This window comes from Danio rerio, chromosome 12 (assembly GCF_052040795.2).
Source record: "Danio rerio strain M-AB ecotype USA chromosome 12, GRCz13ab, whole genome shotgun sequence".
Classification (NCBI taxonomy): Eukaryota; Metazoa; Chordata; class Actinopteri; order Cypriniformes; family Danionidae; genus Danio; species Danio rerio.
In genome coordinates this window covers 11,551,983-11,579,068 of record NC_141032.1, presented here as the reverse complement: position 1 = coordinate 11,579,068, position 27,086 = coordinate 11,551,983, and the positions used below count along the sequence as shown (strand labels likewise).

General features: G+C 35.6%; 2 protein-coding genes and 1 non-coding gene across 5 annotated transcripts in view; 2 read left to right on the top strand and 1 right to left on the bottom strand.

Moving 5' to 3' along the window:
• Window positions 1–27,086, top strand: part of get4 (guided entry of tail-anchored proteins factor 4) — a 707,996-nt gene that overhangs the window by 472,251 nt on the left and 208,659 nt on the right. The gene's annotated exons all lie outside the window — the stretch shown is intronic.
• Window positions 1–27,086, bottom strand: part of raraa (retinoic acid receptor, alpha a) — a 333,795-nt gene that overhangs the window by 219,532 nt on the left and 87,177 nt on the right. The window contains exon 2 of one of the 3 annotated variants that reach the window (XM_087274661.1): window positions 7,755–7,790. The exons of the other annotated variants lie outside the window; for them this stretch is intronic. The gene's annotated coding sequence lies outside the window, so the exon portion shown is untranslated. The remainder of the gene's footprint in view (window positions 1–7,754; window positions 7,791–27,086) is intronic. 3 annotated transcript variants of the gene reach the window in all.
• Window positions 26,919–26,992, top strand: trnat-cgu (transfer RNA threonine (anticodon CGU)). The gene has a single exon. It is a non-coding gene; the product is annotated as a tRNA-Thr (tRNA).

The following is a 27,086-nucleotide window of genomic DNA, read 5'->3' as shown; positions in this document are numbered from 1 at the left end:
TAACTTGCCTAATTACCCTAACCTGAATAGTTAATCAAATTAACCCAGTTAAGCCTTTAAATGTCACTTTAAGCTGTATAGAAGTGTCTTAAAAATATCTAGTAAAATATTATTTACTGTCATCATGGAAAAGATAAAATAAATCAGTTATTAGAAATGAGTTACTAAAACTATTATGTTTAGAAATGTGTTGAAAAAAATCTCTCCATTAAACAGAAATTGGGAAAAAGAATAAACAGGGGGGGGCTAATAATTCTGATTTCAGCTGTATCTGTTAGGTGTAAAATCTCAAAATGATATAATCAGTAATCGACTTTAGACTGAATGTTGAAGTAAATTGATTATGGTAAATTAGTAGTTTAAAGGACAACTGGTAACCATGGGAAAATCCCTGAAACACAACCTCTTGTAGCGTGTGCACACTATATTACCCTGTTTAATTCTTAGCTTACTTACAAAAACCCATTATGTTTGGCATATTAATATACGAAAAGTGTAAACGTAAAAAAAAAGTGCAATTAAACCTACAGGTGTGTGTGAGAGAGACAGACAGAAGCTCATTTGTGAGATAAACAATGACAGAATTGACTGTGCTGAAGCATTATACAGCCTTCAGCACCAAGTCCATCACATCCACACACACACAGTAATGTAGGTCAGAATAATACATCAGCTCACAGTCAATTATATACTCTGTGTGCGTGTGTATGTGCGGTGTGTGTGTGTGTGTGTGTGTATGTGTGTGTGTGTGTGTGTGTGTGTGTGTGTGTGTGTGTGTACTTGCTGCTGGTTGTATGTGTGGGTGGACAACAGAAGTTGAACATGTGCTCCAACACGTGTGTGAATGTGTGTGTGTGTGTTGATGCCAGTCAGTGAGACCATGTGGTTTAAATTCAGAAAGTTGGCTGCACTGCTGGCGTCTCTCCAGAGGGAAAGGCCTTTACAAACACACACATTTCTTTAGTTTACTGCCTGTTATTTCTCTTCTCTGTCCTGACGCTCCTCTGTCAGCACCATCAATCCATCCATCACTGCTGTGGACTCGTAGGAAGGAAGAACAACAAATAAGATCTCGTCAATATCTCAGTTGTTTCTCACATGGAAAGCCTTTAAGATTGTTCACATGTAAAGGCCTGTAACTATTTCAGCTTTTACACATGTTGTAACATTGTGTTTGTTATAAGTGTGCTAATTTAATGCATTAAAGGTCTTTAAATTCGATTGATTCTGAAATAAATGGCAATGTTTTTATCACTCACGCTGGAAATAACTCATCTTTCCACAAAGGCTGTGACATTCACTGATGTCTTCTTACAAGAACAGAATGTATGAACACTCCAGACTATTTGTGCGCATATTTATAGTTTGTTTGAAAAACAAAATAATCAGTTACAGCAGTTTTATTCATTATAAACTGATACAATTATAGTATTTGAATGTAATGCATTGGTGTTGATTTAAAAGCAATGGCAAAAGTATGAACGAATGATAAGTATATTTAAAGAAAATGAAAATGTTTGATAAAATACAGCATTATTCAGTAATTGATTGCTCTATTTAAAACCTCCTGTTGTCTTAAAATTCTGTGTACACCATTCACTCTTCAGGTCAAAATGACATGCCTTGACTAAACCTCTAATATAAACCAGCAAAATCTGCTAATATCTAGGTTTTCCCCTCATCAGCATGGAGTATCCGCTTGTTAAGTGGTGACGTGTTTGTGACGTATGTAATACTGTTTACGGGTCCAAGCCGCCACTCATTTGAGTGGAGAAATAATTCGTTTATGATCACGTTTTATTCCTATCACACATTAAAGGTAATTTTATATAAAATCAGTGTACACAACAATCTCTGGGCTTGCTGCATAACAAATACCAAAAATTTAATAATTTATAAAAAAAATAATCACTTTCTGGCCATCAGATATTAGGCATGGACATATATACTGCGATCGTGATTTTCGAAAGCAATAAATCGCTTTGAAAAAGTTTATTACCATTTCATGAATCTCCCCATTCAGTTGAATAGAGCGCTTGGACCCGGAAGCCGCTTCGCGTGACGTCACTCTTAACAAGCGGATATCACCAATGTTTAATCAGAGGACACCACTAGTTTTTGACTAAAGTAAAGGGTATATTTCCTCATGCTAAAAGTACCTGCATTTATAATGTTTTTAGCAAGACAGTATTCATAAAAGTGTAAGAAGCAGAATATCATTGTGCGTGTCTGTGTGTGTGTTTGGGGTTGGTATAGGGGAGCGCAAGGCACAAAGTAACGCAGGGTTAAATGTAACACGGAATGTTAAGGTATTTGCTCAGGGTTTGCTTCTGAGGTTTTCACCACACTGTCAGCAGACATCTTCCTGCAAATTATTTTTAAAAATTCGGCGAAATTTGGATGAGAAACAGAGGAGAAACTATTTTTGCAGCATAAAAGTATTTTTATTATAGTTGATATATTTTTATTTAAAAAAATAAATTTGTGAAAGTATGTTAGTAAAATCTTATATTGTTGTGATCACCGTCTTCTAGGCTAAAAGATGGAACCATTTTGAAAGATATAAAAAACACACAATGACCGCTAGACAGTTTTGAGTAAAACATGAAACAGCGGGGTTAGTTGTAACAGGGTGTTACAATTAAGCCACACACTGTTGGACATCAATTAAACTAGCAAAATATATATTTTTTTAGTTTGAGTGTAACGTTGAGAACTTTTTAAATAAAATGTTTTTTAATAGAAAATATTGTTTTAATAGATAAAAAATATTTTATTGCTAATAATGCAAATAAATGCATTGTATAATAATGGATAATAATGCAAACGTGTTTATCCAATAAACAAATAAACACATAAACATTCTGTCCTATGTAGAATAAAAAAGAAATGAGCCAACTCCTGAGTGTATATAGCTATATATATATATATATATATATATATATATATATATATATATATATATATATATATATAGCTACTATTTAAAGTAAACTGAATTTAAATTATTTCCCAGAGATGGGTTGTGGCTGGAAGGGCACCCGCTGCGTAAAAACCTGCTGGATAAGTTGGCGGTTCATTCCGCTGTGGCGACCCCGGATTAATAAAGGGACGAAGCTGACAAGAAAATGAATGAATGAATGAATTTAATTTAATTGTGTGAAATCTGCCTTTAAATGCATCTGTTACAAATAACCCCCTGTCTGTTACAACTTGCACTGTGGGTGGAGTAAATTGTAACATTTGTACTCATGGCATTTTTGGCAATGCTGCACAGAAACCATAGGGCTGGCGATCATTATTCTAGTGCTCATTTGTAGGAGAGGCTTGTGTGTGGTTGGTAAAAAAAAATATGGTTTGTCTAACCCCATTACTTTGTTCATTATTTGATGAATAATGAACGACGATTGATGAATCAAGGCAACTTAAACTATAATCCATTAAAAGCAAAACCTTTACCAATGAACACAGCACAGCAGTATCATTTCCATTATAATAAATTAAATCTGAAAACAGTGGAAAATACAGTATGTTTACTAGGGATGCCACTGTTATAATATTGAACCGTATGGTGCGACCTCCACGGTTCAATACGCGCTTGTGAATTGCGGTTTTCTCGGTTTTGCGTTTAAATATTTTATGTGCGTTTCATATCTCCCCGAATTGACTGCGTGTGCCTGTAAGTCCATGAGCTGAGATGAAAGTTAGGGAGCACTTGACCATCATTCCACACTTTAACATTGCCAGTGGCGGTGAAGTGATGTTGAGGCAACAGTACGAGAAAGCGCCGGCGTCTTTCAAATCTGCGGTGAGGACATTTTGGTTTTGCATGTAAGTATAATGCCAATAAAAGAAAAAAAGTAAACAAAAATAACTCTGTGCAAGCATTGTTTTACACGTATAACCATGACTGCAGCAATGACTCAAGCAATATCACTGTCTGAAGATAGGATAGCAGAGAAGGTAATAAAGTCCTCCAAATAGCAACAATCACTCGCTGAATCTTTCAAGCAAACATACCCAACTGGTTCCGAGAGACATAAACATAACAAAGGCAGTGCGGGTGTTTATTGCTAAAGATTTGCAGTCGTTTTAGGTGATTGGAGATGCGGGCTTTTGTCATTTTATAAAAGCACTTGATCCGCGTTACAGACTACAGTCTAGCATTTTTTTAGCACCGAGATAATTAAGATGGTTTATTTATGTTTACTTAAGTACAAATGTGTTTATTTGAAATTACCAATTTACCTTTATTAACTTCACATGTATGTTTATTTTCAGAGTGTAGGATTTTATGTGTTCCACAGTTTGTACATGGGCTACCAGCAGCTGCGAGATTTCAGTGTTCATTTTTTTATACAATACACTAGGAACTACTGTACTTTTTTGGGGGGGATTTTAAGTAAAACAAGAGGAGTATTGCAATAAATCCTTAACCTAAAAAAAAAAAAAAACATGCGTAAAGCCATGAGAACCGAACCGAAAACCATGTTAAAAACCGAGGTATGTATTGAACCGTAGGCTAACTGTATTGTTGCATCCATAATGTTTACACAACACTGAAACGTTGCTTAAAACAAAAAAGATTGTCTTCGTCTTTCTCAGACCCATTTTGGTTCTTACTGATTCATGGCAATGATCAAATGCTAAATTATGCACATTAGACCTGTAGCTAGTGATGCCATTATATCAAAAAAAAAAAAAAAAAAAAACACTAAATCTCTGCACATATATGGTAATTTAGTGCATTTTAGTTGATTTAGCTGTTTGTTATTGTAAGTACTCGGACATGACTACTGTATATACATAATATTGATGTACATTTTCACATAATCATGTCTTTTTGTAGTGTCAAATTGCAAAAATCTGTTTTAAAGACTTTTTAGATCTTCATAACACTATTGTTGTGTCATGAATGAAAGGTTTACATATTCAATTGAAAACTATTTTGTGTAACTACACCAAATGATATTTAAGTGTAATCTCTGGGTACCCCTGCAAACCTAAAGCCCCATTCACACAGAGCGTCAGCGTCAACACTTCCCATTCACTTTAAATGAGTGACATCAGGCTTTGCCGATTTGCATTGTGAATCCGTCGGCGCTGCTTCAGAGGCGTTGCTTGCAGCAGAAGTTGGGACTAGCTCAACTTTTCAAGCGCCGACGGAAGCGTCAGCCAATCAGATCGCTGTGTGCAAAAACACCAGCTAGACAGTGGCCTATGACTGAATTTCATTGGCTGACGCTGCTATGACGATCGCTTTAGCCCCAACTTCAGACACGCCTTCTGTCAAGCGTTGACGCTGAAGCCCCGTGTGAATGGGGCCTAAGAAAATGATGCTTGACTATTCAATTGAATACTCTCCATACTGTAAATTTTGATTCTAAAGGAAACTCTTACAGTGTTTCACTTTATTTTATTTATTTATTTAAGAAAATCTAGTCCTTGAACATTACAAATATAAGTGTAAATTGTGGTTATTTAAAGTTTTATTGCAAAAAACATTTAGGACATTTTCTGTAACTAGGTGCAAATGAAGTAAAGATGCGGGATGCAGGTCATATCATTCTGTGCTTCATGCACAAGCTGAGCAGCTGCCATTGAGAGAAATAAGACCTCCATGGATTAAGGGCTCATCTGTTCACTTAAAGTATTGCTTGGAGTGGCAATCGTAGAAAATTGCAGCAGTTGATAGTGGGGGAAAAATTTTCCAAATTACCTTCATTCACCATAGATAACCGATTACACAATGTTATTGCATCATCACACCATTCATTTCCCATTTAACAACTCTGACAAACTAAGATCTGTTTTACTTTTTATAAAAGGGGTTACTAATAAAAGTATTAGAGACTTTTTTGTATTTGTATTATTTTAGGTTTACTCTTTATTGATCAACCAGCATTCATATACTATAATCCTCATGTAATGTAATGTAACTTTTTATATAGCGCATTTATTGTGTATTGCGATAGACAGAAACCACCACAAGTGTGCAGGACAATGGCATGGCATGGTGTGTGTGTGTGTGTGTGTGTGTGTGTGTGTGTGTGTGTGTGTGTGTGTGTGTGTGTGTGTGTGTGTGTGTGTGTGTGTGTGTGTTTGTGTGTGTGTGTGTGTGTGTGTGTGTGCATGTGTTAATGTAGGGCACTACAGATTCGGCTGTATATGAGCTTTGTAAAAAGCTATTGCTTTCCATTAGTCTGATACATAGCCATCAATCCACTCCAAATCACACACACATGAACGCATACACACAAAAACAGTTACATAACTACAACACAAATAGACATTAATACATCAAACCCCAGATCGAAATAAATCCTGTATGAATGTATAAGTAGATTCTGTACTAAAGAAGCTCTACGGTCTCTTCATATGGTTTCCTCTGCTGTTTAAAGGCTGCGTAATTACTGTGTGTGAAATTTGTTGTTTGGTTAGTTAAAGGGATAGTTCATCCAAAAATTCTGTCATCATTTATTCACCATTCAGTTGTTCGAAACCTGTTTGACTTTCTTTCTTCATTTAAACACAAAAGAAAATAGTGTGAAGAATGTTGGTTGCTGGGCCCCATTGACTTCCATAGCATTTTCTTTTTTCCAACTATGGAAGTCAATGCGTCCCAGCAACCAGCTTTCGTCAAAAATCTTCTTTTGTGGTCAACAGAATAAAGGAACTCATAAAGGTTTAAAACCACATGAGGAAAAGTAAAAGATGAGGTAGTTTTCATTTTTGGGTGAACAATCCCTTTAAATAAAATTCTAACAATTAATCCTTAAAGCCACTTTTACACATTTTCAGCTTAATACTTTGTATAAAGATGCTCAAAGTAAGTTTAATAGAAAACAAGCCGATTTTGGCAAATCTACATAGAAATCCCTGCAGTTTCTAGCTGAAATGAGCAATAGTGACAGTTAAACAGCAACTTACATTTCATTTCAAATAAGTTGTGACTATGAGGCCAGTATTTTGAAAATTTCTTTTACATAGCTTCTTGCACAATTGTGTTTTATGATCTCAAAATACTTTCACTACAGTGCAATCTAATACACTGTGACGTTGCATCACATAACCGAATCCATATGTATTGCTTTTCAAATTGAGTAAAGTTTTTGGCAGCCCGACTGGTATACTGCATTTGTGGAGAGAAAAAAAAATAAAAAAGAGTCCAAGACTTATAAATCTCCATTTTCATCTCTATTTGATTTGGGTCAGGTTTATGGTAGATTTCGTATGGAAGGAAAATTGTTTGTAAAAGTAATAGAGCATGAAAGCTGTCGTATCTAAACATTTGACTCTTCTAAAGCATAAAAATACCATAATATGGTTGCAGATATTTAAGAAACACAGAACATTCTTGTTTATCTGAAAAACAATGCTGAAGTCAAATATTCTGCATTGAAAATGTTTTTGTTTTTTTTTCCGTGCCGGAACGCTGTCTTTGTTTTGGTAATTTTAACCTGCCCAATGGCAGTTTAGCCAGTTGTATTTTTGCACCCCGGGCTGCCTTTGTGGAAAATCGTGTATTTCATTCATTCATTGAGAAAGGCTCTGAAAGCATGCGTTCGTGACCGAAATGCGACCTCTGGTGGACTGTAGCAGACTCCGAAATTACAGATTCAGTTCCACATGAGGTTATTAATTAGCATATGATATAAATATTGCGAACGTAAACATTAGGTGAGCAGGTTACCGCGTGTCCTAACAACACGCTTCGTTAGCATTTAGCATTGAATAAAGCACATGAGGTTTACCCGAGGTGATCATTGTCGTAGTTTTCTGTTGTTCACCTGTGAGAAATAAAAGCCATTTTTAATATATTGATTAAAGGTGTTGGTTAGGACAAAAACTCCTTTTAATATGGAAAATATTCCTTCTATCAGGTGCCGTTGCTTTTTTTAGAACACTGTTTAAATCACTCGCTCCTGTCCTCAATCTGGCAACCTGTAATTGACCCTTTGCTAAGCCACACCCAAAAACAACCACCCACCAATCGTGGCTTAGCAACCGTAGCTACGCAGAGGGGCTCTGTCAAGCTTTCGAGCGAGGGAAACAGGCCATACCATTGTGCTTATGGAAAAGTTTGGATGGGATGGTTTTTTCTTGTCAAAACCAAAAACCCAAGAGGAGAAATACCAGCGTGGATCAAGCTCTGTGAGTGGGGCTAAAAGAGCGGAGCTAAGTTGGTTTTGTTTTGATATCCTTGACACATTCATTGACCGACGGCAATAACTCACACACCTCTTACCCTAAACAGATCTAAACTGTGCTTCCTATAGAATACAAAGCAGGTTATGTTTCACAGCTATTTTTTTCTCTTTTTTTTCGCTCAATATTATAAGCAATGCTTCGTTTAAGCCTTCGACAAGACTAACGTTAGTCATACTAATAGCGAATAGGTCATTTTGACATGAATTATAGATCCAGAAAATACAAATCTGCGAATCTGTTGCTAACTTTACTGAACTTCATATTTCCATCTATTTCAAGTTACGAATATTTGAAAATAAATATCAACAGAACAAAACAGAGATATGATCACAAACTGAGCAGCTGCGATCAATTTACTTTACCAACAGCTGTTTTTCAGTAATTTATAAAGAACACACAAACACACTGACAGTAATAGGTAACTTACTGTACATTGTTATGAGTCAATGATGCTAATATTTTGCACAAATCCATCAGTTTCCCCTTTCTGGCTGTTCTTTTTATGAATGAACTATATAAAAGCTGTCCATGTGTGTTTCCTCGTCGGTTAGTAACGCTATATTTTAATTCACAGAATTCACAGTTTAATTAGTTATTATTTTTAAATTTCACCTCTCCTGCTGAGCATGAGCTGAGCTGTTGAATGGTTAGCGTATGAGGCAGCTAGGCTAAGCTAGCTTCAATTATGATTGAATTATTCTCTTATCGGTTGCCTATTATGTTGTGATTATACTCCTGTAAAACATACTGCAGTCCTTTTTTGTCTGGCTTTCTAGGATTTCTCACCTGTTCGCCAAAAATGAGATTATATCCCTGGCAATGTCTGACACCGGCGCTTACACACTGTAAAAGCGGTGCCAAGCATGAAAGCTTGACTGGCGTAGTAACAGTAACTAAGAAGGGCGGGGCTCAGCGAAGGGTCAATTGTGTTTGTTTTGATCCAGCAGTACAATACCTACAACCACTGGAACTTACATTCTGCACTAACATTTTAGCACCACTCACTTAGCATTTAATTTCTGACAACAACTGAATTAAAATGTTCATAGATTCAGACTCATCTGGAGTCTAATTTATAAACATGGCATACGCACAAAACGGGTGGAAATGTGCATAAATGCCACTTCTCCAAGCAAAAGTCGTGATCTACAAACTGTAAATATTTAAATTATTTAAGTATTTAACTTAAATTATTATTTAAATAATTATTTATAATATGATAATTATTTCAAAATATTTTATTATTTAAAAATTATATTACATTATTAATTCTTTTTTTTCCAGTTAGTCTCTTTATTAATCTGAAATCGCCACAGCGGAATGAACCACCAACTTATCCAGCACATTTTTACGCAGCGGATGCCCTTCCAGCCACAACCCATCACTGGAAAATATATTATATTATTATTTATTATTATTATCATAAAATTATTATTAAATTATTTATTATTTATCATATGAGCCATGATCATTAATGAATAAATTAAACTAAATATTCTGGTGTATGTTCACTTTTTAGGAACGTTTCTACGTGCATTTTATGATTCAGACACCAGGGCTGGTTAAATGTATTACTAAAAATGTTCCTAATGTGTTGAAAAATGTGTAATAAGTAACTTTACGTAATATCATTTGACAGAAATGCCACAACAGGCGTATTTCCAACGAGTCAGGGTTGACATTAAAGATTTGCCTGTTTATGGCTCAAACCCAACTTGGGATTTTGTGGATCATTAGATATGACATAATGGTGCCTTCAAAACTGGTCTGAAAGCTGTTTCCTCAGGATGTGCTTCAAAAAGCCTATCTGTAAAGTCATTGATGAACTGGACAGGAAGGCAACACAAGCGTCTCTCAAGCCCTCCAGCCTGGAGCTGAACAATTACCTCTCCATCACGCACACACACAACACACACTGACAGACCCTATCAGACAAATGATCCTGAGGTCACCGCGTGCATGTGTGTGTGTGTTGGTGTGTGTGTGTGTGTGTGTGTGTCATTTTCCAAAATAATTTTAATAGACAATCTGATTGTCTATTTATGGTGTTTTCACATGTGCAAATGTGAATAGCCTGTTTCTCCAAATGCATTTAGACTTGCCACTTGTCTATTTCTGCCTTGGTTGATTCTAAATCATGGGCTCACAATAATGGTGTCAGGGTTCGAGGAGAGGTCCTGACTCTGATGACCAGGGGTTGCCCTACAGACTGCCTGAACATTAGTCCTGCATACAACATCGCATTAGACAGACCTCCTTCTAAAACACACATACACATGAGCGCACACACATTTTTAAGTCAATGGGTTTACTCACTTTTTTAAGTCAAGTCAACTGATCAACTCAGCTAACCTCTTTCATTCAATAGACATTTAATGATCCTCATGACCATAACAAGAACTTTCTTTCATTTAATTAAAAATGTGCGTTTAATTAAACTGTATTTGTCTTTCTAAGAATTAAGACTGTCTTTGGCTACACTTGGTTATAATATAGCTGCAGTACATAAAGAAACAGCAAATAAAATTAAATAAAACATAACATTTTGAATTCAAAAAATGTCGATAGTATTTTCTTCCAAATGTTTTTTGCTTCGCTTTTATTGAGTTCTTGTATTTTTACAGCATATGTGTATAGACTGAACAACAACCATTGATGTAAAAATATATTTAAAATGCTCAGAAACCCTAGTGTTTCATTCTTCTGCTCATAATCAGAGTAATTCAAAGTGAAGTTTATTCATAAACTAATTTCGAGAGGATCACATGCTTTATGCATGATTTATCACGACTGGTCTCGTATTAGCTAATAACTATCTTCCAATCATATGACCCCTAAGCTACTATAAATAACCACTGATTTCAGTCCATTTTATCTTCGTTTGGAAGAAACTCCCCTTCCGCCCCTATTCTCCTCCTTTACCACTGATCGGGCGGCACGGCGGCCCAGTGGTTAGCACTGTGAGCCCCACAGCAAGAACACTGCCAGCCCTGGTCCCGCCAGGCCGGTAGGCATTTCTGTGAGAAGTTTGTATATTCTGCCTGTTACTACATGGGTTTTCCCCGGGTTCTTGAGTTTCCTCCCAACATCCAAAGATATACAACATGCATAACAATCTTGTCTAACCCCTTGTCTAACCCCATTTCTCATGTATTCTTCCAAAGGGAGGAAGCCCCCGGCTCAAGGATCCCTTGAGCTTGGGGTTCTCTCCCGGGACAGTATGCCAAACAAGCTTTTGATAGATCATCAGCTAAGTGTGAACTCTTGAACACAATTTCATATGATTTTATTTATAAATTTATTATTTATTTTATTTTTAGTCATAACATGCTAGATGGGTTAATACGTTCCAAGATGAAACCATTATTTCCAAATTGCTAATTTAAGAAGAAGACCAAAAATGTTTAGTCTGTTCTGTAAGTTTTTGATGATGGAAATGGAAACTGAAATGGTTGAATAATCTCTAATCACAAAGTCAAACATACGGTACATTACTTTAAGGGAAAGGAAAATAAAAAAATGATATTTTCAGCTCTATCTATCGATCCAAAATTTAAATTCGGTCATCAATTAAAGAGCTCATATTATGAGTTTTTGAAAATGACTTCCCATGCAGTGTGTAACACAGCTAAAGTGAAATGTCCAGCTAAAGCTTAAATCTGCAAGTGCACCGTGTTTAAAACTATTTATTCATCTATAAAAGAGGCAATTTTTTGGTGGTTCAAATGAATCGCTGCTGTAAAGAGTATTTAGCCGTGTTGGCATGACGTCAATACCAAACTCAAGCCACGCCCATTTGTTGCGCATGCAGACCCGGGTATTTGAAACCCCTGGCTCAGTCCACAAACACTGGTGAAAGAAAAATACGACAAACACTGAAGCAGATCATCGTTGAATCATGTTGCATAGACACTGTGCTCTGAAGTGTGAGGGAAAGTATTACTTTCCTTACTCAATAATGTGGCTATGATGACTCAGTGGTTTTAGTTTATTTCTGCAAAAATACCTCAGTATTATAACCCCAGCATTGTGTTGCGTTCCCATCATTTTTCTGACGAGTGCTTCAGCAGTGGACATGCTTTCAACAAGGATTCGTCGGCCGCTTGTTAAAGGAAGGATCAGAAAAGACTATTGATGTAAGGGACTTAGTCAGAGCTTGACAGTACACAGTTCATAGATCAGTTTCTTCCTCCATTTCACAAGTGTAAATGCATTGTGTAAAATGTTTTTTTTTTCTCTAGCTTGCAAATAATGTATTTAATAGTGTATATGAAGATCTAGGGCTCTATTTTGACGATCCATGCGCAAAGCGCAAAACGCAGGGCGCAAATGCTTTCAGGGTGTGTCAGGACGCGTTTTTGCTAATTTAAGGACGGGAAATTTGCCTTGTGCTTCGGCGCATGGTCTAAAAGGGGTTGAGTTTATTTTCTTAATGAGTTATAGGTGTGTTTTAAGAATAAACCAATTAGAGTCTCATCTCCCATTCCCTTTAAGAGTCAGCTGCGTCGCGCCAAGAGCTCATTTACTATTTACAGGACGCAAAGTAAGTCTAAGTGGAAAAAATGAGCATTTCACAAGCAAACAGTTAACAGTTGATAGTTTTTTAACAGAAAACTGTTAAACAGAGCATCTACTGCTTGAGAATGAGAGATAATGGAACTACTTTCGCTCTTGGATAGGGAAACCTTTACGCACAGACATCAATTAGTCTATAAATAAATACTTTTGTTTGTTAAACGCAAATATTCATTTCAAAACTATTTCTCAATTCAGTTCTAATTTCCAGCAAACCAATAAATGAAGAATAATAGCAAAATGTGCTCAAAAACGTGAGTTATATCCTAAAACACATGCTGTGCCCCATATGGTCTAAAACCTCACAGGTGGGCAAATCTAAGCTTGTTTTTAATAAAACAAATATACATATGGGTATAATAAATAATACTGCTAATAATAATAACATTGTACAAAAGCAAATTGTTATGAATGAACTGAAAAAGCCTCCTGAGATGAAGAAGACATAAAAGCAGTGGTTTTTCATATTTATGTAGGCTAGAAAATAATATGTTTTGTAATATTTTAATCCTTTATATTTATATCCTATATCTATTCTTATTATATCCTATATATATCCTTAATATTTACATTATAGTGTGTAACTCTGTGCCGGAGTTTAGACCGGGTTAGTTTTGGTCTAGTGAAAAATCTATTATAGTTTCTCAAAATAGCAACGCTCCAGCGGTCCGCCTCAGAACGCCTTCCTTTTTAGACCAGAATGCCTATGGGTGCAAAAATGAGGGCTAATGCATTTGCTATTTAAACAGCGTAGCGCAACGCCTCAAAACAACTCTTGCGCCAAGCTCAAACTACCAAAAGACTACTGCGTCACGCCTTGCATCACACTGCGCCGGGTGTATGATAGGGCCCCTAGTGTTTCTTCCTATACTGATAAGCTTATTTTAAACGGTTAGTCTACAATTTTTCCATTTTGTACGGTTCCTTTTACAGCATTGATGTTGTAATGTAATTAAAATATAATCATAGACTTTGGCAATAGACTTTGGCATTCATTTAGTTGCTCAAGCGTAAAACAAGATAAAAATCTGCTTACATGTACGTGCCCGTCAGGATCAGCAGATGAGTGCAGAAGCTCCATTAAATATACTGGGGTAAAATAAATGTTCATATTTGAAAGACATGGTGATGAATAATGTAATTTAATACAGTACGTCCTTGTACAATCTATGACCCACATTATATCGGACATCACTCAGCCACTGGAGCTAATTTAAAAGAAAACAGATCTTAAACGCGCTAAGTTTGTAATGGCACACTGTTCACCAGATGTGCTTGACCCAGGTTACTGACAAATTAAAAGTTCTTTCATATACCCTATTGTGTTTTTTCACTTGTAACTGTTTGTACAGTATGTGGTTAACTCTTTATATTCTCATATCACGTCTAAAACTACGTTGAAAATGTTTATACTGTTTACAGATTTAAATGTGTTTGTGAGCTCGCGATACACTGCCATTTGCCATTGCTATGGCTACCATAAGGTGTTCCTACACACATTCCTGCTGAAAAATCCATCTTAAACCAGCCTAGGCTGGCTGGCTGGTTTTAGCTGGCCGACCAGGCTTGTTTTTAGAGGGGTTTTGGCTATTTCAAGGCTGATTTCCAGCCATTTCCAGCCTGGTCTTAGCAGGTCAGGCGGGAAAATGACCAGCTAAAACCAGCTTGACCAGCCTGGTTTAAGCTGGACATAGCTGGTTTTGGCTGGACTCCCAGCCTGGCTAGGCTGGTCAAGCTGATTTTAGCTGGTCATTGCTTTAGTGCACACCTGCATTGGGCTCACACATACACTCTGTGGTTTCTCTCTGTCTCATGCTGAATGCAGTCGACCAATCACACGACTGGGTCATCGCACCAATAAAAGATTAGCAGCGTTCTAAGAAGGGACAAATGAATCGCTGAACGATTCATATGGGAGTCGTTGGGATAATTAGGTAAAAAATAAATGCAAATTATAAGACAATGAAAGTGTTTTTTAACCTTGTATGCATTGTTGGAGACCCCCAAAACCAAAATATGACCTTTTAAAATGCAAAATATGGGTTCTTTTATAATCCCCATATCATGTTTTGTACAATATGATTTTCTTTGCCTTTTTTTTTTTTTTTTTTTTTTTTTGGATATTAAACATATTTACAAAGATGTTTGGATATCACTGATGTTCACTGTCTAGACAAAAATAGACTGAGGCATTTCTTAAAATGTGTTGTTTTACAGTATGCAACACAAACAAATCAGTCCACATGAATAATATAGATGAATGACTAATAAACAAATAACTAATAAACTGCAATAATAGTGCAGCATACTACTACTTTGTATACACTATAGTTGTAGGAAATGTACAGATGGCCTAATGGGTTTTTTGATTATATTTGCATAGTTTTCATATTACCTTAGCAACTACAAAATTACCACAGCAGATTGATTGAAATGATGCATTCAATATAGTTTATGTTGCTAATCTGATTAAACAAATTAGATTAAATGCAAATGAAAGGTTACAAGTTTACAAATTAAAATACAATCAGCACTGTTTCCACAAGTCTAAGTCCACATTTCAATGGACAATGGCTATAATCCATTTTAAAGATCACGTTTTTCCCAGAGGCCTTTCAACTGAAGTAAGCCATAAATCTAAGAAGGTCATTGTCGTGTGATGAGTTCACTTAATTTAAAAAAAAAAGCCCTTTAAACCACAGTTAAATAAACTTTCAAATGTTTACTGGCTTGTTTTTGAGTGCATAACATGTTTTGAAGAAGCAATCTGTCTAAACAATGTAAAAGTCTGTGTACAGAAAGTCCCTTTCACATGACTTGCATCAGCTTTGGCTGATGCACTGAACTCAACGGTATCAGCTAAAGCATCACCCAAGCTATAATGCATTATATTTTATTCATAGACATGCATTGTGTTTTGGTTAAAATCAGTGTAAACTGTATTTTTTGCTACTTCTGTGTAGATTTTCGAGGTTGCTTAACGATAAATAAATAATACAACAGAAATAAATAAAACAGATTTAACTAAATAACTAAGTAAATAAATAAATAAAACAGATATAACTAACTAACTAGCTAACTAACTAACTAACTAACTAACTAACTAACTAACTAACTAACTAACTAACTAACTGAATAATAAATAAATAAATAAATAAATAAATAAATAAATAAATAAATAAAACCAATTTAACTAACAAACTAAATGAATAAATAATAAATAAATAAAACCAATATAACTACTAAATAAATAAATAAATAAATAAATAAATAAATAAATAAATAAATAAATAAATAAATAAATAAACAAAACAGAAATGAATAAAAAATCTCATTCATGCTGCTGCTTGCTTCTCTCTGTCTGAGGGGGGGAGTTTTTGGCTTTGTACACTTGTTACGTTGGGCAGGAATTTGAAACTAATTTTCATGTGAAGCAACACACCCCTAAAAAAGTGAGCACACTCAGGAGAAACATAATATTAATATTAAATCATAAAAAAGGGTAAACTATGTGCCCTTTAAATAATTACATAGACCAATTAATTTTGAGCTTTATGCAATAAGACCAGGACGCACAATAAGATCATTTATAGCAGTTCTGAGAATCACACAGTTGCCAGATGACAGTTTAGATTAAACTGCATTAAAGAACATATTACAAAATCCAAAGAACTGCTTCAGCAAGTAGATAACATACATATTTCTTTTTACTTTCAGTTCAATGAAGTTCAAGACAAAATGGCAAAAAGATTATCCCAGATGTTTTCTTGCAAACACAAATAAAAGCAAATACTTTTAAGTTTTAAATTGAGTCTTGTATAATAAAAATGAATGAATATTATAAGTTGTTTACATAACAATCTGTGATTACATTGGAGTACCAAACACAAAACAACTCAAGAATGCTTTTAGAAGATTAGAAATGCTTCAGTGGACATTCACATGTGTCCACTATTTCCGTTGACTAACTTTATTCATTTGAGTTCAGTCAAATTAAACCATTAACCACTATCAGATTCCTCATTTTTGAGTAGCTATATATTTGTTTAATATTTTTGTTTGAACTCATGCGTTTTCACATATAGAAATACTTCAGTGCTGGTGAAGATTGTTGGTGTTTACAGGCGTTTGATGGATGAATAGCGGTGCCAAACAGCATTTCCTGTTGTTTACATCCTTGTTTATATCCTTGCTACAACGTACCGTTAACGCTAGACACTATGCATGTAATAGGTCAATTTTAACAATTAAAATGACTTACAGGTTGTGGCTCACAATCCACAGTTCGTCTATTATGGTTGGAGCTGCGTCTTTGTTGAGGAATTTTTAGCCGAATCCAGCACTGAACTAGGAGAGATTCTGGAAGCTTTCCTTTGTCAAATGCTAGCTATATATTTTTTATAATTCTCTGGAGTATAATTCAAATTAAACTGTAAGAACTTCTCTCTTTGTGTCGTGTTCTTTGGTAGCCCAAATACAGAAACAAAAGAAATTCTGTGAAATAGCTGCGTTTGGATGCAATTGTAGCTTTCTCTGCTGTAACATTACAACGTCTTTGGCCATGCCCCTTTACTGCGCGAGGTGTATGCACATGGTAAATGAGCATAACCTGAAGTGTTTGTAATCTCACTAACCTGGATGCATTTAGTCCTCAAAGTTAGTACGCTGTAAGCTTAGTTAAGTTAAAACTGTGAAAGCAAAGGTCTCCCTTTGCATTGAACTTTGAGCGTGTTACATTCAGAGATGTTGTTTATGTTCACACAGCTATATTACACATCAACTAAAGTTTAAAATATGACATCGAAGTGGTCCACCCCTTTAAGAAAGGGTTTGTAAACACATGACTCAACTGGTCATTTTATAGAAAAGTGTGTACGTGTAAAAGGGGCTATTGACAGAAACTTTTTGTTAATAAATATAACACAGGGATTGAAGGCGGTGTTTTTCTATATAAGGAGGTTATTGGTAAACCTCTATTCTCTAAGCCAAGGAAGGTCAAACTCAATTTCTGTAGGGCTGCAGCCCCCTTAGTTCCAACCATTATTAAACACACCTGATTGAACTAATTGAGTCCTTCAGGCTTGTTTGAAACCTACCAGTAAGTGTGTTGAAGCAGGGTTGGAACAAAACTGTGCAGGGCTGCGGCCCTCCAGGAATTGAGTTTGACATCCCTGCTCCAAGCTCTCTGATAATAAAAAAAAGTTCCTAACAAGCAACACTTTTTTGTTGCGCACTTAAAAACACACACATATGACCTATTTGTCTGAATGTTCACAAAGAAAGCAGAGCCATATGCAATATCCTCTAGTAATAATCTCATGCAATAATAAAGTAATGATATCTCATTTATAATATTGTGTGGTGATCGGACTCAACCAGCTGTTTCTCATGAATAAATGCAAAGAAATGCTCAGAATCGGATGGCAGCCACCAGAGCAAATGCTTTCAACTCATTTCTTGAGACATTGCTTCAGTTAGGATTTTCAATAGGGTTTCTTCCCATACCAATAAACTTCCAGGGTTATTATAGGTGAAAGGTTATTGTTACTTTTTTTTTATTTTATAAGGTTCTTTTTACAGCATCGATGTTGTAATGTATGAAAGTATAATCAGTTAAATAGACTTCAGCATTCATAAGCGTAAACCAAGATGAAAAGCCATTTACATGCACGTGCCCATCGGGATCAGCAGGCGAGCGCAGAAGCACCATTGGAAACACAATTTAAAAGAAAATTAAATATTTTAAAGACATGGCGTGGAAAAATGTAGTTTAATCCAGTGCTTCTAGTACATTCTGAGAACCACTTTATGACATATTCATTTAGGGAGTGAAGATCATTGATTTTTAAAGAAAACAGACCTTAAACGTGCTGATTTTGTAACGACATACAGTTCACCAGAAGCGTTTGATCCAGGTTACTGACAAATTAAAATTCCTTCAGCGTGCTTCTGCATATACCCATTAGTCCAGCAAAAAAATTCAAATTAAATAACAATAATAAGAATAATTTCCACTTCCTAATAAAATGTATTCTAATACTTTTTCCAGCATATATCTCTTGTGTTTTGTTTCCCTTTTAAAGTCAGCATGAAACATAAATAAATATATATATATAGATAAAATATTTATCAAAGATGTGATATTACATTAAAAAAAATTATGTTTAAGAAAGAAAAATGACTCAATGTGATTCCATGCTGACTTTAACACTTTGCTGCTGCAATGTTGTACAGTGTTAAACATTTTATAATGAAGTTATGCAAATTCACAAGATTATTTTTTATTAAAAAGTATCAAAGCAATCAGATTTTTTTTTTCTTAGCTAAAAATACACTTTTAAGGTAGTTTTTCCCTTTTCAGGACAAATCTTGGGGAGATATGGCTCTTACATACAGCCGTACACTGATATTCTTAGTCATATGAAAGGATCTTTAGATAAACAGAGTCAAAGCTCTGCAATACTGTCAATGGATACCCACAATGCCTACAGCAACTTCATTCAAAAACCAAATAACAATAAATGTACACAATCATATTCATTTGTGAACAAACATCGGAACAATCTGAACAGTTATGTAACACACAACTGTAGGAAATTACATGAACAAGCAAGACATGCCAGAACCCCCAAAATTATCCACAAGAACTGGAAGTCCAAAAACAAGTTTGATTACATAACTGTCCATGTATTTATCTTTCAATAATTTCAAGGGTACTACAAAAACACCACATGAGCATTTGCGGAAACCATTAACACTTCCAAAAAAGCAAATTATTTCAACAACCAAATCAATGTTTTGGAGTATTATGTGAGTATCGACAGGGCGCATTAAGCAGACGAATGGACAGTCAAGCCTCTATAGTCATGCTTCAGGGAAGGAGTGTGTGTTGGATTGATGGGTCAATAACCACTACACTCCAAGGCAATGTTAGTCCCAATTCTCCATGTTAAAGCATCCTCTTGGGCCATTCATTAAGATAAACCAATCAGCTTCCAGCTCTGCAGATGACTTTAATTCATTACGTCTCAAAATACAACAGTTTTTTCCTTAGTGTTCATTTGTTGCACCTGAATTTACTGTGTTTTTCCATGTGTTGTTTGGCTGTGAAATATAAACAGTTGAAGTCAAAATTATTAACCCCCCCCCCCCCCCCCCCCCCTTTTTTTTTTTTTTATATATTTCCCAAATTATGTTAAACAGAGCATGGAAATTTTCACCGTATGTCTGATAATATTTTTTCTTCTGGAGAAAGTCTTATTTGTTTATTTCAGCTAGAATAAAAGCAGTTTTATTTTTTTTTAAGACATTTTAAGGTCAAAATTATCAGCCCCTTTAAGCCATTTTTTTCAATAGTCTACAGAACAAACCATCATTATACAAAAACTTGCATAATTACCCTAACCTGCCTAGTTAACCTAATTAACCTAGTTAAGCCTTTACAGTAAATGTCACTTTAAGCTGTATAGAAGTGACATAAAAAATAACTAAATGTTTAGTTTACAATACCTTTAGTTTTGTTTTATCAGTTGTTTTGTTTTGTATAACTTAATAATTTGTGTTCATGAGTTTCTTTAAACACATGCTTTTAAATGATGATTCATGTTTTAATATGAAAAATATTTATAAAATGACTTTGCCTTTCCAGTAATATTTATTTTCATAGATATTGTAATAAAAACAATTATGTACCTTTTATATGAGAACAATTGTGTACCTTGATTTCAGTTGTACCATAAAAAGGTACAGAATAGTATCATTAGAGGTATTTTCTGTACCATATAGGGTACAACTTTTTACAAAGGTACAAAACAGTTCCTTAAGAAAGATTATTTGTACCACCGTGTACCTTTTCTTTCTGAGAGTGATACATTAAGGACTGCAAATGATCAAAATAAACAAAACTCTTCAAATGTTCCAGGCTCTTCAACTATAGCATTAGAAACATCATGCTAAAATATATTGATCAGATATGATATATCTGTTTGTTCAGTCAATCAGTCCATTGCACTATACAATTAGAGAACTTTCATCATAGAGCTAAGCATTTATAATGTAAGTGTATAATATCAAAAATATTTCATTTAAAATATATTTATCAAATGTATTTGTTCAGTGTTGTGGGTCTACTGCACCACAATGTTTTGCAGTTTTTATTATAGTGCTTAGCATTTAAATTGTATATTTTTTTAAATAAACCACACTGTTATGAACCGCACAGTTTTGGTGAGTGTAAGTTCTTTCTGTGCCTATCTCTCTCTCTCCCTGTCCTGTCATTTTTACAGGTACCGCCTACTTCGGAGCACTATTGGCTGACAGGACTGCCAATCCTAATCAACTTTGTGATGACTTCTTCTCTCTCTGCCAATCACGCTCCATGCAGATCTAATCCTTGCAGAGCCCTTTAAATCCAAAGCGCCAACAGTAAAGCTGCGGTCACACTAGAGTTGTGTGCGAATTTCTGTCGTACGGCGCTGCGAAAAGGGGCGGGATTAAACAAGATTATTAGACATTAAAAAAGCGAGCGATTGCTCCATGTTTTAAATTTCTGTCCAGAGAGGTGATGTTTTGATCCTCGGTTGGTCTCACGCAGTCAAGTGATGTGATTTCGCAGGTCAGAGTTCACCAAGCTTGAACGTTGCACCGCAGCAACCTGCGAAATTTAACGCATGACCCTGCGTTTCCGGTCTGACGCATTCGCTTGCGTATGAATGGAAGTCTATGGAAGGAATAGCCCAGTGTGACCGCAGCTTAAGAGATCATTAGTTAGGAATTTATTGTGTGTAGTGTCTATGGTCCATCTGAAAGATAGGAAGCGGTAATGCACTTACTAGTCTGCGATCCACCATTAAACCACAAGAAGAAGTAAAAGAAGAAGTAAGAGATCAGCTGCTTTTGTTTTGCCGTTTTGTCTGTTTGGTGGTGTCCGTGTGTGTTTGTAGCTGTTACTGATGTTGACTTTGAGTGAGATTTACTAATGTTGACTTTAAAGGAGATCTGATCGAGTTATCCGTTGTTAAAGTTTTGACGTGTGTTTTTGCATCTTTAGCCCGCTAATGCTCGATCTAAAAACCTTCTGTGACTTGCAGACAAGAGAAATCTGGAACAACATAGAAAGTCACTTGACAAACATACTTTGCACGCATTTTTAATGTATAGACACATCATAGATATATTCAAATGATATCGCATACAAACTCTGAGCATGCGTCAATAGCGCCGGCACATTTGTACAGTGCTCCCAGGACAAATGTCATTCAACCGCACTAGTTCGCACCTACTATTAATACAGACTCTTACTGCACTGACCATAAGGCAAAGTAGCACCAACTCGCACTCCCAGGCTTATGCTAGTTTTGTTGGATAAAATAAGCAAACAATGCAAAAGAAATATTTCAACGAGATGCTGCGGTGCCAGAAACTTGTATTATTGTCAGCTAAGTCATTCACAAACGAATCGCTCCCTCCACCAGTATGAGAAGTGAAAGCAGGAGAAGGGGTGTGTTTCGGGACACAGACTAGAACAAATCTAACTGGAGGGAGGATAATACATTTACATGCAGGCAAACACACTCTCTTTGTCAGCAATTGCGACCGTGCGGTCACTGATCCAAAGTGATGTAAAATGAAAATTTTCGAAATTTAAAAAAAATATTTGCGTACTGACCACCTGGAAAACTCCCGATCATAGATATATGTGTATGTCTCTGGCTCTGGATGGCTAGTCCTCCATTGCAGCTTGGTCCCACATTTCAAAGCAGCGCTACACTGTACTAAAATGGCGGCTCTATTGATGCATTCCATCCAAAAGACAACAACAGGGCAGGCAACATCTATTGTAAATATCTATGTAGACACACTAGTTAGCGAAGTGCACTAATTTGTATTTTTATTTTTTAGTCAGTGTAAGTTCAGGCGCTTTTGCGCTGAAGACCTTTCGTTTTCATATTGTTATTTTCTTGTTTAGAGGATTGGGAAGGAGATTAAGGGAATATTTTTTTGGTTGAATTTATTTCTTTGATTTGCTAGCACAAACTTCAGTTGCCTTTCCCAGTTGTCTTGGTTCTTTTCAACTTTATCTTATTGTTTGTAAATATATAAATACTGTGGGAGCATTAAATCTTTTGCGGTGTTAATTCGTTGTTTTGTGTTTTTCTCTTGCCATCTTTTTCATCAGTTTATACTTTGGTCATCTCTGTTACACCTTTTAATTCCCTAGACATATTTCCATCAAGGATCATAACACACATACACACACACACAAACACACACACAAACAAACACACGCACACACACACACACACTCACACACACACATCGGTTTATTGGTTTGATGTCACAAACAAAATTTTGTTTCTTTTATATGCTATTGCTGATAGCTAACCTCTATATGTGCAGTATGGCTTTTCTGTTATTAACGGTTTTGCTGGTTTTGCACACATGGTGACAGATTTGGGATAAGGAGTGGCCCAGGGTTCAAGTACAGCAAAGGATAATTCAAGAAACAAAAACACAAAAAATCAGTGTGAAACCATGTTAAAAGCACAAGACCACAATGTGCTTTTCTCTGCTAGTTTGCTTTTGAAAACACTATCTGTTGGGTCAGTTGATAACAAGCTGATATACACACAAGCTGACTGGCTTCTCTTACAGATGAGCATGAGAGGGACATTGAGATTTGCAGAAATGTACACATTGGCTTCTAGTGGATTTATGAAAAGTATGTGCTAATTGCAAGTGGGCCAGTAAAGTATTAGAGATTGTCAAAAAATGTACACAGCAACCTTTAGTGGATTTTTGCAAACAAAAACTGCAAGCAGACATCGCTGTGGGCACATACTTCGTTGTTCCCAAAAATGTAGCCCTGGGCACATGTCTCCAATGAGCCTGTGTTGCATAAATGGCCCATTTCCACTGAGTGGTATGGTATGGTTCAGGATGCTTATATATTATGCTTTTATATATCTTGTATACCATCAGGGCTTGACATTAACTTTTTTGATCTCCAGCAACTGTGGCTAGTAGATTTCAAACATTATTAGCCCCTCTCCTTTTTCACTACCCACAATTTTATTTTTGGGAAAATATATTTCGTATGCATAAATTTGACTTTGACATGCTAAAATTACTTGATTTAGATATTGTGGTATTATGCCTCCTCATTCATTTCACTTTTTTGTGTATGAGCTTACACAATGTGCATGGGCAAATGGACTGTGTCATATTGCAATTAGATTTTATTTCACATTTTTTCAGGGCTCAAAATGAAGGATTTACCAAATTTATCTGTCTTGGCTAAAGATCCTAGTTCACCAGTTAAAGCAATCTTATTGAAAAAAAAATAATAAAATATAATTTTTATTTATAATAATTTTTTAAATAGTTTATAAATAATAATAATAATGATAATAATAATAATAATAATAATAATAATAATAATAATAATTAAACAATATTAATAAAAATAACTGTAAGCAAAAGAAAGCAGGTAAAAAAAAAACACCCCATGTGTGATCATGAAAATATGATCACGCACACACGGTTAATGTTAGAACTGTTAATAATCTGTTCTAAAAACAATTAAAGAGAAAGCAGAGACTGCTGCTGTTTACGAATGAATAAATTTTTTTTTTAATTTTCAACTCTTGAAAGCAGCAGGACTGTGAATGCACAGATCAGATTTTTTTTCCACTCTATTTTAAAGAGAACAGAATGCACCAGTTGCGGTTTATCTAGGCACGATTGCTTAGTGCAAGTAATCACCTGTTCGCACGAGTAATAAAATTCTCATTCGGTATTCACCTGTTTGCCAAATACAATTAGTTTTGTCAGTCCTGCTGCTTTTCGATTCTAAGATCACATTTGGACAAATATTGGGCCATCCTTTTTGTTGAAACCGGCTTTTATAAAAACTACAAAAATATTTTCAACCAGCCAAAGTGCCTTGTGGGAGCAGCTGTCTAACCCACCACAGCTGAAATCTGCCTGCATTTGGCGGGTGTCAATGTCAAACCCTGTATACTTTAGCACCTTTTGGGTACTCTTTGAAAAAGGTACCTAGCATGACAAAAGTTGGAGCTGGACGCGCAGCTAATTGCTTTTGGTTTACACAGAAACGTCACTAGCGCATACACTAGCCAGGAGAATGAAAACAAAAGAAGTGGCATTTTTAAATACACAGCCGAGAGATTACATAGTAATAATATATACATATAATAACGAGCCATTGTCGACCTGAGCTCAAACAAACCTTGTCATTGTCTTGATTAACACCCACATAGTCAAGAAGAACCTAATCTGCTGTGTCCTGTTTTTGTTTTACGAGGCCATTTTAACGTGCGAGCGGTTTCACTTTCTCCAGAGAGCTCACAATCGCTTGCTTGTGCGTTTATATTTAAAATAACAAACTTCTTAAGCAGGTATGTGATTATTGAAGTGCTTATGACATCTGATTCTTTCAGAAAAGGATAAATGCGAGATCAAAGCACGAAAAAACAAAGCAGAATGACGTTGACTGAAACTTTCTGTCGCACCATTTTTGGCAGTGGAAACACAAGCCTGATAAAGATGACCCATACCAACCCGCACCATACAGTACCTCCCAGTGGAAACTGGCCATAAATGGTAGAGGAAACACGGTACAATCTAAAGCTGAATTTGTTAGTATAATGTTTGAAATGAAATGCATTTGTTCTTGGAATAAATCTGTATAAGTGGTGGTTTACCTGTTTGACAATTGTTTAGTCTGCAGGTGAACCATTAACACCAATCTGCAGCTCTTTTTTTTCCTTTTAAGAATGCATCTGCTGTAGTTCAAAGGCATCGGAAGGCATTCAGTGGCTCAGATTCATTTATCTGGGAATGTATGTGAAGGAGAACTGGTGAAGGCAGGTGGGCTGTGACCAATGACCCACCAGAAGACAAATGCTTTTAGCAGGAGGGCTGCTGACATTTATGTTTCATGTGGTAATGGACGATGACCCACAGGGGTCAAGGGTTAACCGTGCTGAGAGTCATTCCAGCACAGTGGACAGCAGTTGAAACTTGAGCAAATCAAAACAAAGAACCACGCTGAGCCAACAACATGATAGCCAGTGTTGTTTTAGAATGATTTATACTGTATATTTTTACTATATATTTTAATTGAAATTTTTTTTTCAAGACTTCACACTTAGCTGATGCTTGGTCTAGTAAAGTTTGGCATGCTGTCCTAAGAGAGAGCCCTGAGCTCAGAGGATCCACGAGCCCGGGGCTCCCTCTGGTTTAGTCAGGAGGGAGAGAGAGGGGAGTCTTGAGCTCAGGTAGGTCTCGAGACCTCCCCTGATATTGGAGAAGGAAACAAATCGGAGGAGTTTGGTGGATGGAGGGTTGTGTCAAAAAACAGGGATGACTAAAATAAGGAAGGCAGACTATTTAAATGTGTTTGGGTGTATCTGATTGGATGGTTAGTGAGTGATGACGATGGGACCAGCCATGGTGAATCATAAGCACAGGATCCTCTCGAAATTTGTTTATAAAACTTCATTTAATTCATTTGAAATATAATTTTTTATTAAAAAATAAATAAGGACTTATTAGGTTAATACAAAAGTTGTAAAGACCGCTTGATTTTGTTAATGTACACTGTAAAAATAGCTACAGTAAATTTTATGATTGTTTTTCTTTTCATTTGTCTATGCTTTTAAATGTGACCTTGATCTTTCTACCATCAAAGTTTGACTTTTATTGACTTTTTAAAGTAACTTTTATTTATTTTAATAGTTGCAAAAAATAATATAAAAATTAAAAATATATACAAATTATTAAAATATATCTCAAATAAAACAAGTAATACTTTCTCCAGACAAAAATAGCATAGGAAACACTGTGAAAATGTCCCTAATCTGTTAAATATCACTTGAGAGATATTTTAAAAAGATTTAATATTACACAGGGCTAATAATTTGCCCTCAGCTGCATATTGTTTTTCAACTACTAAAACAAGAATAATACGTACTTTGATAAATTGAACAACGCAATTTTTAACATCAAAAGTCGATAGAGAAGAGAGAAACGACGCATAATACAATTCATAATCTTAAATACAGAGAACAAAACCTGTGAATTACAAAATACAGAACCTGGTAATATCAGGCACTGTGGCTTAGTTGTCCAAAGCACCTGTATCGTAAACAGGAGATCCTGGGTTCAAGTCCCAGCAGTGCCTTTGGGCAGCTGGTGGTTGTGCTTCTATTAGAGAAGTATGATTTATTTCGTTATAAACTAAAAAATCATGAAATGATATAACTTTGAAGCATAAT